The sequence below is a fragment of the Scylla paramamosain genome, chromosome 48, assembly GCF_035594125.1.
Source record: "Scylla paramamosain isolate STU-SP2022 chromosome 48, ASM3559412v1, whole genome shotgun sequence".
NCBI classification, from domain to species: Eukaryota; Metazoa; Arthropoda; class Malacostraca; order Decapoda; family Portunidae; genus Scylla; species Scylla paramamosain.
The window spans coordinates 5,061,096-5,074,259 of NC_087198.1; the positions used below are offsets into that span (position 1 = coordinate 5,061,096).

The 13,164-nt window shown below is 41.6% G+C and overlaps 1 long non-coding RNA gene across 3 annotated transcripts; it reads right to left on the reverse strand.

Moving 5' to 3' along the window:
* Nucleotides 1-1,869: 1,869 nt before the first annotated feature.
* LOC135095313 (uncharacterized) lies at nucleotides 1,870-12,844 on the reverse strand. 3 transcript variants are annotated; one of them, XR_010264259.1, is made up of 6 exons: nucleotides 12,703-12,832; nucleotides 12,013-12,113; nucleotides 5,636-7,889; nucleotides 5,020-5,185; nucleotides 2,892-2,980; nucleotides 1,870-2,415 (listed from the first exon to the last, which is right to left on the reverse strand). It is a non-coding gene; the product is annotated as an uncharacterized LOC135095313 (long non-coding RNA). The 3 variants fall into 3 exon arrangements; XR_010264260.1 differs by lacking the exon at nucleotides 12,013-12,113 and having other exon boundaries at nucleotides 12,703-12,844; XR_010264258.1 differs by lacking the exon at nucleotides 12,703-12,832 and having other exon boundaries at nucleotides 12,013-12,683.
* Between the last annotated feature and the right edge of the window lie 320 nt (nucleotides 12,845-13,164).

Sequence of the window (13,164 nt, forward strand, 5' to 3'; positions counted from 1 at the left end):
TTCTCTCTCTCTCTCTCTCTCTCTCTCTCTCTCTCTCTCTCTCTCTCTCTCTCTCTCTCTCTCTCTCTCTCTCTCTCTCTCTCTCTCTCTTTTATTCAAGTCTTGTCTGTTTTTTTTTTTTTGGTTTAACTCTCTCATTACTTATGGCATCGTTTTCCTTCCTCTTTCTTTCTTCCTTCCTTTTTGTATTTATTTGATTTCCTTTCTTCGTTTTCTACCTTTCCATTATTTCATTTTTTTTTATCCTTCCTGCCTTCCTTTCTTTCATTTGATTTCTCTCCTTTTCTTATCCGTTTCTTCCTTTCCCTCTCCTTTTGTTCATACCTTCCTTTTTTTCTTTTTTTTCTCCGTTTTACTTTTATTTATTTATTTATTTCATTTTATTAATTAATTATTTTTTTGGTGGGGAAGGCTTTGCTTTTATTTATTCCTTTCTTTTCTCCTACGTTCCTTCCTTCCCTCCTTTCTGCCTCTCTTCCTCCCTCCCTCTCATTTTCCCTCCCTCTCTCACCGTGCCTGCATCCTTGCATTTTCCAGCCTACATCCACTTTACAAATTGCTCAGTGTACTTTATCACAGACAGCCTCGGAAGAACCAAAATGCAAGTTAGATATGTTTGTTCTTCATTTGTATTTCTTTGTGAGTGATCTAAATAAACTCCGTGCTCTTATCTATTACTGTTTGTTCATGTGTGAGCGATTTCAACCTCCGGTCCTTATCTTTTACTTCTTGTTTTTTCCTTTGTATCCCTCCGAGTGGCCATGTCTATTGGCGTTCGTTCTTACTTCGTGTTCCTGCAGGAGTGACCTATCCCTCGCCTCTCTCTTCCTCAGCTGTGACGCAAGGAGCAGCTTTCTCAGCGACGGGGAGCGGTGGACGGCGGATGAATACTTTGGCTCCCGCGCCTTCTTCTGCATCATGTCCGCCCGCTGACCCTGGTGGTGGGCGACGTGCGTCAGAGGAGTTGAAAATGTATGGGACTCGCTGCTGTGCCCTGCGTGTAGCTGTGAGGTGAAGTACAGACGGCTGCATTGTCTCAGCCTCGGAGGTGCCACTTGTTCAAATTACGAATGGTTTAATGTTATTTTTTGCAGGCTGTGGAATATTGCAGTATCTTATAACAAGACAAATGATATAAAAAAGCATGTAATTTACCGATAAGCATTACACGACAACATTATTGCGGTGATAAAAAGTACTCCTGTTTTTTTGTTTTTTTATTGTTTGTGTATGAGAGAGAGAGAGAGAGAGAGAGAGAGAGAGAGAGAGAGAGAGAGAGAGAGAGAGAGAGAGAGAGATTTAGGAAGACCACAAATTTCTCTCTCTCTCTTTCACTCAATGTTAAAGGCCTCATTATCTTTCTTCACCGTAGTGTTTAAAAATATACGACTATGTTGGTTTGTGTGTTAGCGTTCAGATTAATTTGCTTTATTTAGTCTTCATTTATTTATTTATTTATTTATTTTGCGTTGGTGTATATATATTTTTTTTCAGTGTTAATTGATGAGATTTTTTTTTTTATATTGTGTTTATTTAGTTAATTTTTGTTGTAAGTTAATTCAAAGTTGAGCATTTTGACTCACCTTTGACTCACCACACTCAAGTTGTGTCCTGTATTTTTGTGTAAGCCTCATATTTTTTAGTCAAGCATCTAATATATATTCTTCACTTGTACACACACATTGAGCCTCACTACATTCACGCAGGCTGGAAGAAAATTTGGCTTGTCGATTTCGGTTCCATTCCTTGTTGTAGACACTACAAGATTCTAACATTTGTGTGTGTGTGTGTGAAGGAGACAATTGTTGGTGAGGGGCTGTGGAGAGTCACTGTGGGTTTGTAAACATACTGTGGGGGACATACTGTGGAGAGAGAGAGAGAGAGAGAGAGAGAGAGAGAGAGAGAGAGAGAGAGAGAGAGAGAGAGAGAGGTGTTATTCACTGTTCCTCATCGCAGGAGAAGTATTGTTCATAGTTGTTCATTGCAGGTGAGGGAAGACACAGTATGTTGAGGGAAGGTAGCTGCAGGAGTGAACAGCTGCACCAGTGACAGCAGCAGCAGAGCCCCACGACTGCTGCTGCTCCTCTCCTCCCAGCACAGCAGCACACAGGACACATATCCATCATCTTTAAATCCCAGACACTCGTGCCTTGGTAATCTCACTGCAGCAAACCCTACATTGCTCAGGTCAACTTCCAGCTAGAGTCATGATATCTGGAGTTATTTTTCAAGATAAAGAAGGTTCAAAATATCCCCCCCAAAAAAGTTATTTTTAGAGTTGAAAATCCACTCGAATTTTCTGCCTGAAGCTTTCGTTTAAAAATAACTCCCTCTTGCATCTTGTGTCCGACTCCAACTGTGTCCTTCAAGTGAACGGGTCTTCAGTTTGTAGTGAGGCTTCCAAGCCGCCCAGACCTGTGAAGGCGAGCAGTCAGTCAGATGATGAGAGTAGACAACATCAGCAACATAATGAGAGAAACAGTCACAATAATAGAGATAAATGAAGGCACTCAAGTATTGATGATAAAACAAGACAGAATAATGAGAAAAGTAAAATGATGAGAGACAAATAAGGCCAGTCTACAAATAATAGTGAATTTACTGTAGGAAGGGTCTGCTGTACTGCTTAATGACCATTCAAGTCTACTTGTTAAAGATATGTTTACATTTTGAACTGTCATTTTCTTGTACTATGATACATTTTTAACTATTTTTTTTACACCTGCCTTATAATTAACATTGAGTAGAGTCTCACTAATACAACTTGAATATTACTCAGCCGGCAGTCTTTGCCATGGTGGAGTGTGACACTCTAAATCAGTACTGACATTTTATCATTTACGTTTTATTACTTTGATTACTCAACAAAATTCTGCATTGTTTTTCGTAACCTGCTGACTGGTGAAGGGACAGTGTGTGCTCCTGAACACTTGGTTCTTGCCACGTGCCACAGCACTCTGACAGCTTCCAGTGGTCCTGTCTGAGATAATGCACCACACAACATTAGGAATAGGAATAATTATTTCACTAAAACTTTAATTATCTGCAATAAAAACTTGGAATGAGTTATGCACTTTGTGAATTTAGGAATCTGGAACAATGATTGCAGTTATTTAACTACCTGCACTAAAGAGTTTGTATTAGTTATGGCGGTGTTGACAACAAGTATAAACACTCTGAGAGGCGTGACCTCCGCCGCACTGCTTCATCAGCCTTCAAGTCCCGGCAGTAAAACGGTTCGTGTGAGGAAGACTGTTTCTGGTGCTACAGGTGAAAACTGTTACTACTAGTGTGTACATATCTGTGGAAACCAAAGGATGTTTTCAATCGTACCAAACGTTATAGTCATGGAGATATCTCTCTTCCTGCACACAAAACAACTACCAGCACCTAATTATTACACACATACTCCTACACCAGCCTCGGAGACCCCATCTGGTGAGCGGACCACAATTATCCCCGGGTCAGACTGCTCTTCTGGTAACGACCCTAAATGTCTTGATACCCCTCTCAGTTTTTCTTCATAAATTTCTGCAACATTCGCGTTCAATCTGTAGAACACTGCCTCTCCTCTGTTAAGCTTCATCATCCTTTCGTCACTGAAACTCAGATGTCTGAGGCAACTGACAGTAGCCCCTTTTCTGTTCCCTCCTACTTTCTCTATCCTCATTTTCGATCCAAAGCTGGATGCTGTGTTCATGTGCGCAATGACTTAACCTGCTTTCCACTCTCTTGAATCTTCCGAGTTTTCTACCACCTGGGTACGACAACAGAGTCACTCTCAAACTAAATTTATCTGTGCTGTATACCTCTCAAATAACTCTTCTGACTATGAAAAATTCTTTGACTACTTAACTTCCAAAGTGGAGCACATTGACTCTCTTCCCTTTTGCAGAGATCTTAATTCTTGGAGACTGACTTCAATGTTCACCACCAACTTTGGCTTTCCTCTCCCTTCACTGACCATCCTGGTGAACTAGCCTTAGACTTTGCTCTTCTCCACGACCTAAAGCAATTGGTGCAACACCTTACTCGTATTCCTGACCGTCTTGAAGATAGGCCCAACATTCTTGACCTTTTCCTGACCTCTAATCCTTCTGCTTATGCTGTCACCCTTTCTTCTCCGTTGGGCTCCTCCGATCACAGTCTCATATCTGTATCTTGTCCTATTGCTCCAATCCCTCCTCAGGATCCCCCAAAAGGAAGGTGCCACTGGCATTTTGCCTGTACTAGTTGGGGGAACATGGAGGTATTTTGCTGATTTTCCTTGGAAAATTACTACTGCTTCCGTGTCAGAGACCCGTCTTTTTGTGCTGAGCGCATAACAGAGGTGATAGTGTCTGGCATGGAGGCGTACATTCCTCACTCTTTTTCTCGACCTAAACCTTCCAAAGTTAAACTTGGTTTAACATAGCTTGTTCTCGTGCTATACATGATAGAGAGGTGGCCCACCAAAGGTGCTTAAGCCTTCTTCCATCACCGGAATCTAATGCACTTTACATTTCTGCCATGCCAAGTCTGTTCTCCAATTAGCCAAAAAAAAACTCCTTCATTAACAGAAAGTGTCAAAACGTTTCAAGATCTAACTCTCCCTCGTGACTTCTGGCACTTACCCAAAAACATCTATAATAACTTTGCTTCTCCTTTCCCTTCTTTATTTCAACCAGATGGCACCACTGCTATCACATCTATCTCTAAAGCTGAACTCTTCGCTCAAACCTTTGCTAAAAACTCTAACCCTGGACGATTCAAGGTTTGTTCTTCCCTCTCCTCCACTAGCGTAGACATGACAAAGGTGACTGTAAGTACACAATGGACATGACACACTCAGGCAGCTGGTACAGCTTTGGCTATAAATGTTATAGCAATACTCTGCCACTTTGTTGACAAGTGGCAATACAACCTCTCGTTCCTCAGAATGTTCTTTTCACGTAACAGCTTCAAAACAAATCCTGAACCAACATGAACCACCTCTGCTATCAAGTAGTCAGCACTGTGAAGGGTTGTACAGTTCCTTACCTCACTAAATAATACTTCTTTTTTATCCAATCTGTCTGTCTATGTGTCTGCTGCCATGGCTTGACCTGCTCTTCTTTCATCTGTAGCTTCCATTCTGTCTGCTGTCTCCCTGCATCTTCTTGTCCACCACACCATCGTCTCTTGTGTGTCTGCTGCCACTGTCTGTCTAGGAAAAAAAAAAAAGTTTTCTTCGAAATCTTGAACAACTACAACATGAACCACCTGTGGTTTAATCATTCTCCAGCATTTCTTCTGTCCACTGTCACTGTCTGAACCAGTCACCTAACACACCATCCTTCCTGCCACGGTCATTCCTCTCTAATGCTCTTCTCTTTCTCCCTCTCTCAGCGTGGTGGCAGCACAGGCCTCGGCACTCCCTGGCACCACGGCAGGTGTCAGTGAGGCAGGCAGATGTTGGTTCAAGTCCTGGCAGTGTCACTTCGCTGCTGTATTGTTTTGTGCAGCGGATGATGCTACGTTTTTCATCACTTAGTTAGTGTAGAGTTTATTTTTGCTTGACGTTATTTGTGTTGGAAAGACATTGCCATTATATAGTGGTAGATGTTCTAGGAAATAAGGAATTAGCAATACTAATACATGCTTGAACAACACTCACCGGTGTGGAAGGCTTGTCAGGGAGTGGCTGTAGTGGCTTCACTTGAACCACGACCATGTTCTCCTCAACCCTTGGAAAGATAACAATTTATCTGAAATGGAGAGATACAAAGATAGAGAAAAATTTAAGTGAGACACTGCAAAGTGTAGCTGACAGTGTACGCGTCGTCATCAAGAAGAGGGGCTCTGCAAAGAAATAGTAAGACACTCGTGAAGGCTATCATCTTTTCTCAAGGGAAGTGTGTGTCGTGTGTCTTAACATCGTCAGGCGCGCAAACATGTTTTGCATCAAGGGTGTCGTTGTACGATCCGGATATGAATTTTTTTTTAATTTTTTTATTTTCTACATTTTTTTTCCCATTTTTTATATATGTAATGTTTTGATATATATATATATATATATATATATATATATATATATATATATATATATATATATATATATATATATATATATATATATATATATATATATATATATATATATATCACTTTATGTAATGAGGTCTTCTGTTATGAAATTTCACGGTTTCGCCCGCTGCGAGACATGACTTTTTTTTTTTTTTCTTTCTGGCGTACCCGTTCTTCCTCAGTCTCCTATGAATATCTACGGTTCTTTTGCTGCGTACAACATTAGAGAGTACGTAATTTTAGGTCTAACTATTTTTTTCAAATTTATATACGAAAAATAAGATAAATATTTTTTCCGTAAATCTAGGAAATAGTCAATGTGTCTGCATTAGATATCTTTTGCATTAATATTTTATTTATTTCAAACAGTTAAACACTGGTTTTGATCTAAAAGTCGAAATATAACAAAAATTGTTTTCACCCGCCTTCCCCCCTCCCCCCCGGGTAATTAAGGGTGAAATCATGAATTACTTTAGGCCTATGTACAAAACCAATCGTAGTAACTAAATTAATCTATATCTGTTTTTCAACATATTGTGATGTATATATCATGTGAATTTCAAGTCCTTAGCTGCAATAGGTGTATTATAGTCACCCCTTAAACTTTGACATAACTTAAAATGGCGGATTTTGGCATATAAAAATGATCTCCGTTGTTATTGGTGTTACACACAGATGGGCCATTGCGGCTTATCAAGCTGTGAGAGGCGAACAAAGTCTGCTGTCGTCATTTTTGTTTGTAACTGATTTTGATTTCTGACAAATATTTGAAAGTAAATATTTGACACAGTTTTTTTTTTACTTTTTCATTGAAAAAAAAAACTTATCGTACAAAAAAAAAAAAAAGATAGCAGACATCCTTCTTGCAACCTTCCTGATCAAAATATTTTTTAAATGAATTGGTCAATAAATGAGGGAGGAGAGGCGAGTTGAACACAGGCAATTTAATATGGGATTAGCGATCCTTCAACCCCCTCAAGTGGATGAATAAAGGTGATTAGTTACTTTGATGTGTAAAGACTGTAATTTGTAAAGATGAGAATAAATGAGAATAAATTATTTCTATGACCTTGTGTCCAGCCAATGTTTGTAGGTTTAAGGTGAAACCACGAGGTGAGGTGACATTAGTATTGTCAAGTGTCTTTGTAAGGTACTCACACCAAAGTTTTCATTTGCTTCAGTCAATGAAGGTCTGGTGATAAAAACAAGGCACTGCATCCTGTGCACTCTACCCTGTGCACGCCTTCCTTTCACTCTGGAATGCACACCTTTATATATTGTGCTGCATTCACACTCACATATTTCAATACAAATAAATAAAATTAATAACAATCACAACAAAAAACAAAAAGTGACCAATAAAAAAATAAAATAAAACAACAAACACAGGTGTGAAGAACTCTTCTCCGTTAACCTCCAAGATAACATCAGAACTGGTCTTCAGGAAAAAAAATAAATAAATAAAGATAAACACTATCACTCTCACGTAGAGCACAGCGTTACACCTCAAAAATAAAAATAAAAAAAATAGCATCAGACCGAGGAGGGTTCCTATGTACAGCAAGTGACCCCTAAACAAACTAGCTAGCTAACCACAACCAAGGACCCCGGAAGTGCTTATCTGGGTTCTTGTGGCTGGATGGTGTCCGGGTAGCAGTCTGGGGCAGGTGAGGTGGATGGCTGAGTGTAGGCGACCACGTGGCTATGTCTGGTGTCCTCCACGACCTTGTGGAGCTGTATGGGGTCACCTCGCCACTTCCGGGATGACCTGGGATAGTTATCTCGTCACCTACAACCCACTTCTGGTTCTTCATCACCATTGTTAGAGGTAGTTCATGGGTCACCTGCAATAGTAGTAGTAGTAGTAGTAGTAGTAGTAGTAGCAGTAAAAGTAGTAGTAGTACTGGTGGTAGTGGTGGTAGTAGTAGTAGTAGCAGCGGTAGTGGTAGTAGTAGTGGTGGTGGTGGTGGTGGTGGTGGTTGTTGTTGTTGTGGTGGTGGTGGTGGTGGCGGTGGTTGTGGTGGTGTTGGTGGTGTTGGTTGTGGTGGTGGTAGTAGTAGTGGTAGTGGTGATGGTGGTAGTAGCAGTGGTAGTGGTAGTAGTGGTGGTGGTGGCGGTGGTAGTAGTGGTGACGGTGGTAGTAGTAGTGGTGGTGGTGGTGGTGGTGGTAGTGTCGGTGGTAGAAGTGGAGGCGGTGGTAGTAGTGGTGGTTGTGGCGGTGGTAGTAGTGGTGGTGGTGGTATTCGTGGTGGTGGTGGTGGTGGTAGTAGTGGTGGTTGTGGCGGTGGTAGTAGTGGTGGTGGTGGTATTCGTGGTGGTGGTGGTGGTGGTAGTAGTAGTAGTAGTAGTAGTGGTGGTGGTGGTGGTGGTGGTGATAGTAATAGTAGTAGTAGTAGTAGTAGTAGTAGTAGTAGTAGTGGTGGTGATGGTGGTGGTGGTGGTGGTGGTAGTAGATGTGTTAGTAGTAGTAGTAGTAGTAGTAGTAGTAGTAGTAGTAGTAGTAGTAGTAGTAGTAGTAGTAGTAGTTGTTGTTGTAGTAGTAGTAGTAGTAGTAGAAGTAGTAGTAGTAGTACGAGTAGTACTAGTAGTAGTACGATTAGTAGTAGTAGTAGTACGATTAGTAGTAGTAGTACGAGTAGTAGTAGTAGTAGTAGTAGTAGTAGTAGTAGTAGTAGTAGTAGTAGTAGTAGATTAAACAAAATAGAAAAAAAAGAAACCGACAGACAAACCGAGAGAGAGAGGGGGAGGGAGGGGGGCTATTGTAGCCCCCCCTCCCTCTCTCTCTCTTTCTCTCTCTCTCTCTCTCTCTCTCTCTCTCTCTCTCTCTCTCTCTCTGGGAGGTAAGAGAACACCATTTTCTTGTTGGATTGCAAGGTCACTCTAGAAGAGCGGGAAAAAGATGCAGAGGGTGCTGTCAAATCTTTAGTGTGAATGAAGGACGGACAAGTGCAGCTTGAGAAGGTAGGAGAGTGAAGAGTGTATGTGATCAGTGTGATGGGAAGGTACATGTATGCCTCCTATGTTCTGAAAGAAAGCACTCTCTCCATCAATAGCGACCTTCACACATTTGCTGCAATCATTTCTTGAGTCACTGTTTTCACTACACAAGGAATGAAGAAGCTGTTTATATGAATGTTGAAGGATAAAGCCTTTTCTTTGTGCAGCTGCAAACAGGACACAGGCTTTCATTTGTTACAGGAAAAGTTCTCCTTTGTGCAAGAAATGATAGTAATGATTTCAATAAGAGTAGGTAAAAATGTTATGTTGTTTTGCAATCACAGATTTGCTTTGTAATAAAACAATATATAGATGACAGTTGTTAAGGATACTACATCTATACTCGTATGTTGAGCCGTGACTGAGACAAGTTTTATTATTACCATTTAGAGTTCCACCTTTGTATTTTGACCAGTTACAATGTCACTTCACAAAAGATACTCTTTCATTTTTTTACCATTATTATATTTGCCTCATTAAAAATTATGATAATTAATAATCAACATTTGTTTAAAAGATTTGCGTTTCATTTTTGCCCATTATTTAATGGAATTCATTGTTAAAAAAAAAAAAAAAGGGAAGAAAAGTGATAAATGTTGGGCCAGTGGTACACACGGCAACTTTAAATAGTCTGAAATATAACGGCGGTGGTGCGTGTGGCGCCCGACGTGTTAAATATTGACTGATTTTACTTAATATAACACCATTTTTTTTTTATATAACTCTCTCCACCGTAGTCTTTCTAACGTCCAAAACCGTCACCTACCCACTCCCCTCTCACTCTCTCACTCCCTCCCAATGTCCCTAGAAGTTACAACCTTCAATTCTCTCCACCCTAATCTTTCTCCAGTTCAAATCCGTCACCTACCTACTCCCCTCTCACTCTCACTCTCACCTTGGCCTCGTACAGGTCGTCCACTTAGGGCGTAATGTTCTTGAGTTGTTCTTCACAGTCCTCTCAAGTTCTCTCAGTGAGTCTTTGAGTTTTACTTCATATTCTACTTGTAACTTCCTATCAAGCTCACCTATCTCCAGGTGTTTGCGCTTCTTCGTTTCTGTCACCTACTGCTCATAAATTGCAGTGGTAGGAGTAGTAGTAGTAGTAGTGGTAGTAGTGGTAGAGGGTGGGTGCAGCATAATTGCTAGCTCACAAAAACACAAAATTATCTCATCGTTTCATTACACTTTCTTATTCGTTTTTGTTTCAGCGGTGCATTTTTACCGCAGATTTTCTTTTCATCTGTATTTTCTTGCTTTTCTCTCACTTTCCATTTGTTTTCTTTAACTTGCTTTCTCCTTCGTCTTACTCTGGCCACCATTCTCTCTCTCTCTCACTCTCTCTCTCTCTCTCTCTCTCTCTCTCTCTCTCTCTCTCTCTCTCTCTCTCTCTCTCTCTCTCTCTCTCTCTCTCTCTCTCTCTCTCTCTCAGTAGAGAAAGGTGAAGGGATTTTTTTATTTTATTTATTTATTTATTTTTTTGTTAATGTGTCAGGGTACATGGTCTCAGTTTGGCAATGGAAAGAATGGAGCAAGTTTTGATGACAACTTGATGTGGAGGAAAATTGTGTTTCCTTTTATATATATATATATATATATATATATATATATATATATATATATATATATATATATATATATATATATATATATATATATATATATATATATATATATATATAAATAAAGTAAGCACAATTTTTGTCCACGTGAAAAATAAAATAAATGATAAACGACCCATTACAAAGCCTCATTACTTAAACTCAGAAATCACAATGGACAGAAATGGTCTTTACGACGCCAGTACTTCACTCAGGTATTAAACACCAGTGACGCATCACTTTTCTCTCGCTTTCTTTTCTACACTACCAGCGTGACGCCCTCCACGCCCCTGCCACCCACGCCAACCACTTCACAAACTTTAGAAAAACTGACTCAAAACACAACTGCACTCGTCTGCAGAGAGAGAGAGAGAGAGAGAGAGAGAGAGAGAGAGAGAGGGGGGGGGAGATTAATTGAGGGCAGAGAATGAACGGGGGAGCGAAGGGTCAGCCAGAGATGTGCGCTTGGGATAGTGAAGGTGGTGGTAACAGGCAGCCCTCACAGCCCCTGCCACCACCACCACCACCAACCACCACCTTTCATCACCAATTGTTACCTTCAAGCTGCCATCGCATACGTCCTGCCTTCATTCCTTATTACGTTACAGGTATGACACCTGAATACTACTAATGGCGCCACCACCACCACCACCACCACACCTGTCCATAAAACCAATATTTCCCTTTCATGTATTTTGTCTACGTAATGAAACGGCGGAGGGAAGCATCACGTAGAGACAGACAGACACAGATTGCTCTCTCCACCAGTCCTCCATCAACTGACTGACTGACTGACTGACTGTGTGACTGAAAGACGGACAGACAGACACATATTGGTCTCTCCACCTTTCCTCCATCAACAGACTGACTGACTGATTGAAAGATGAATAGACAGACACAGAGTGGTCTCTCTACCAGTCCCCCATCAACCGACTGACGGACTGACTGACTGAAAGACGGACAGACAGACAGGTGGTGTACTCATATTTATCTGCTCAGCTTCTCAACTTACTTAACTGCAGCCTCAGTCATATAACTTTCATCATCAGAGTCAGGAAAGTTAAAATATTAGTTCATTTGCTGTCAATCTCTCTCTCTCTCTCTCTCTCTCTCTCTCTCTCTCTCTCTCTCTCTCTCTCTCTCTCTCTCTCTCTCTCTCTCTCGCACACACACTAACGTCACATCACACAGGTCATTGTATAGATGAAATTGTTTATACACATTTCCTAATAGAATTAGTTTTCTATTGTAAGTTTACATAAATAGTCCAATAATAGTAATCAAAACCACAGATTACTACCTTTCATTACGTGTGGAGCTTCAATCTCAAATAAAAACCATTATACATTGACTCAAATAAGGCAACACTCACCTGGGACACGAGGAGCAGGGGAGGACAGGCAGGGAAAAGCGGGGAGAGGGTGGCGGGCAGGCTAGGAAGGGAGCGGGGAGGAAGGGAAGGGGAGAGAAGGCCTGAAACAGGGAGGTGAAACAAGCGAACGAGTGACTGCAATTTGCTGATTATAGGAGTACACACACACACACACACACACACACACACTCTCTCTCTCTCTCTCTCTCTCTCTCTCTCTCTCTCTCTCTCTCTCTCTCTCTCTCTCTCATCCCTGATAATCGTATCACCGCCACCACCACCACTTCCACTCCGTCCGATAAACACCTTTTTACACCACCACCACCACCGCTTAGCCCGCTCCGACTACGACCACCGCCACCTATCACCTCCACCTCCACCACCACCACCATCGCAATCCTCAACCACACCCAACAACCACAACACCGTTGCGTCCGCTGCACCCACCACTGTCACACAACCACCACCATCCCCAACAACCACAACCACCTTTAACATAAGCCAGTCACGTTCACCATCACTAGCAACACCCTCTACAACCATTCCAACCATACCAAACACCACCACAACCACCACCTCAACCCAGTCACGTCCGCCATAGCCACCTCCACCTCCCCCTTCCACCATCCTACTCTCCACATCTCTCTTCCACTATCCACTCCTCCCTATCCACCACCAGGCCATACTCACATCCACCTCTCCCTCTACACCGCAGTCCACCACAACATGCCCGCCAGGGACAGATGCAACACCGCTTCACCGCCGTAACACAACCAGGGACTCGTCACGTCAGCGGGCGCAGGGCGAATGGCTGAAGAGACGGCGAGGAGAGAGTATCACGTGACTTGAATACTTGGCGCTGATTGGTGAAGGCTGTGCTGAGGTAATTGTCACTAAGAACGGAGCCACTCTCGCAATACTAATTGTAATGATACAAAATAATAGAATCACGGTTATTATTACCAGTAGAAGACACTTACCAATACTCTGTGAGGCAAGAAGTAACGACAAATGAAGGATGCGTGAGCTTTACGAAGAATACGAAAGAAAACGGAAAAATAGAACGCTCTGATTGGCAGACGGGAAGCAGACCACCACCACAGCTCTCGTATTTATTGAGGCTTATATAGACTTGAAATAGCGACTTGAGAC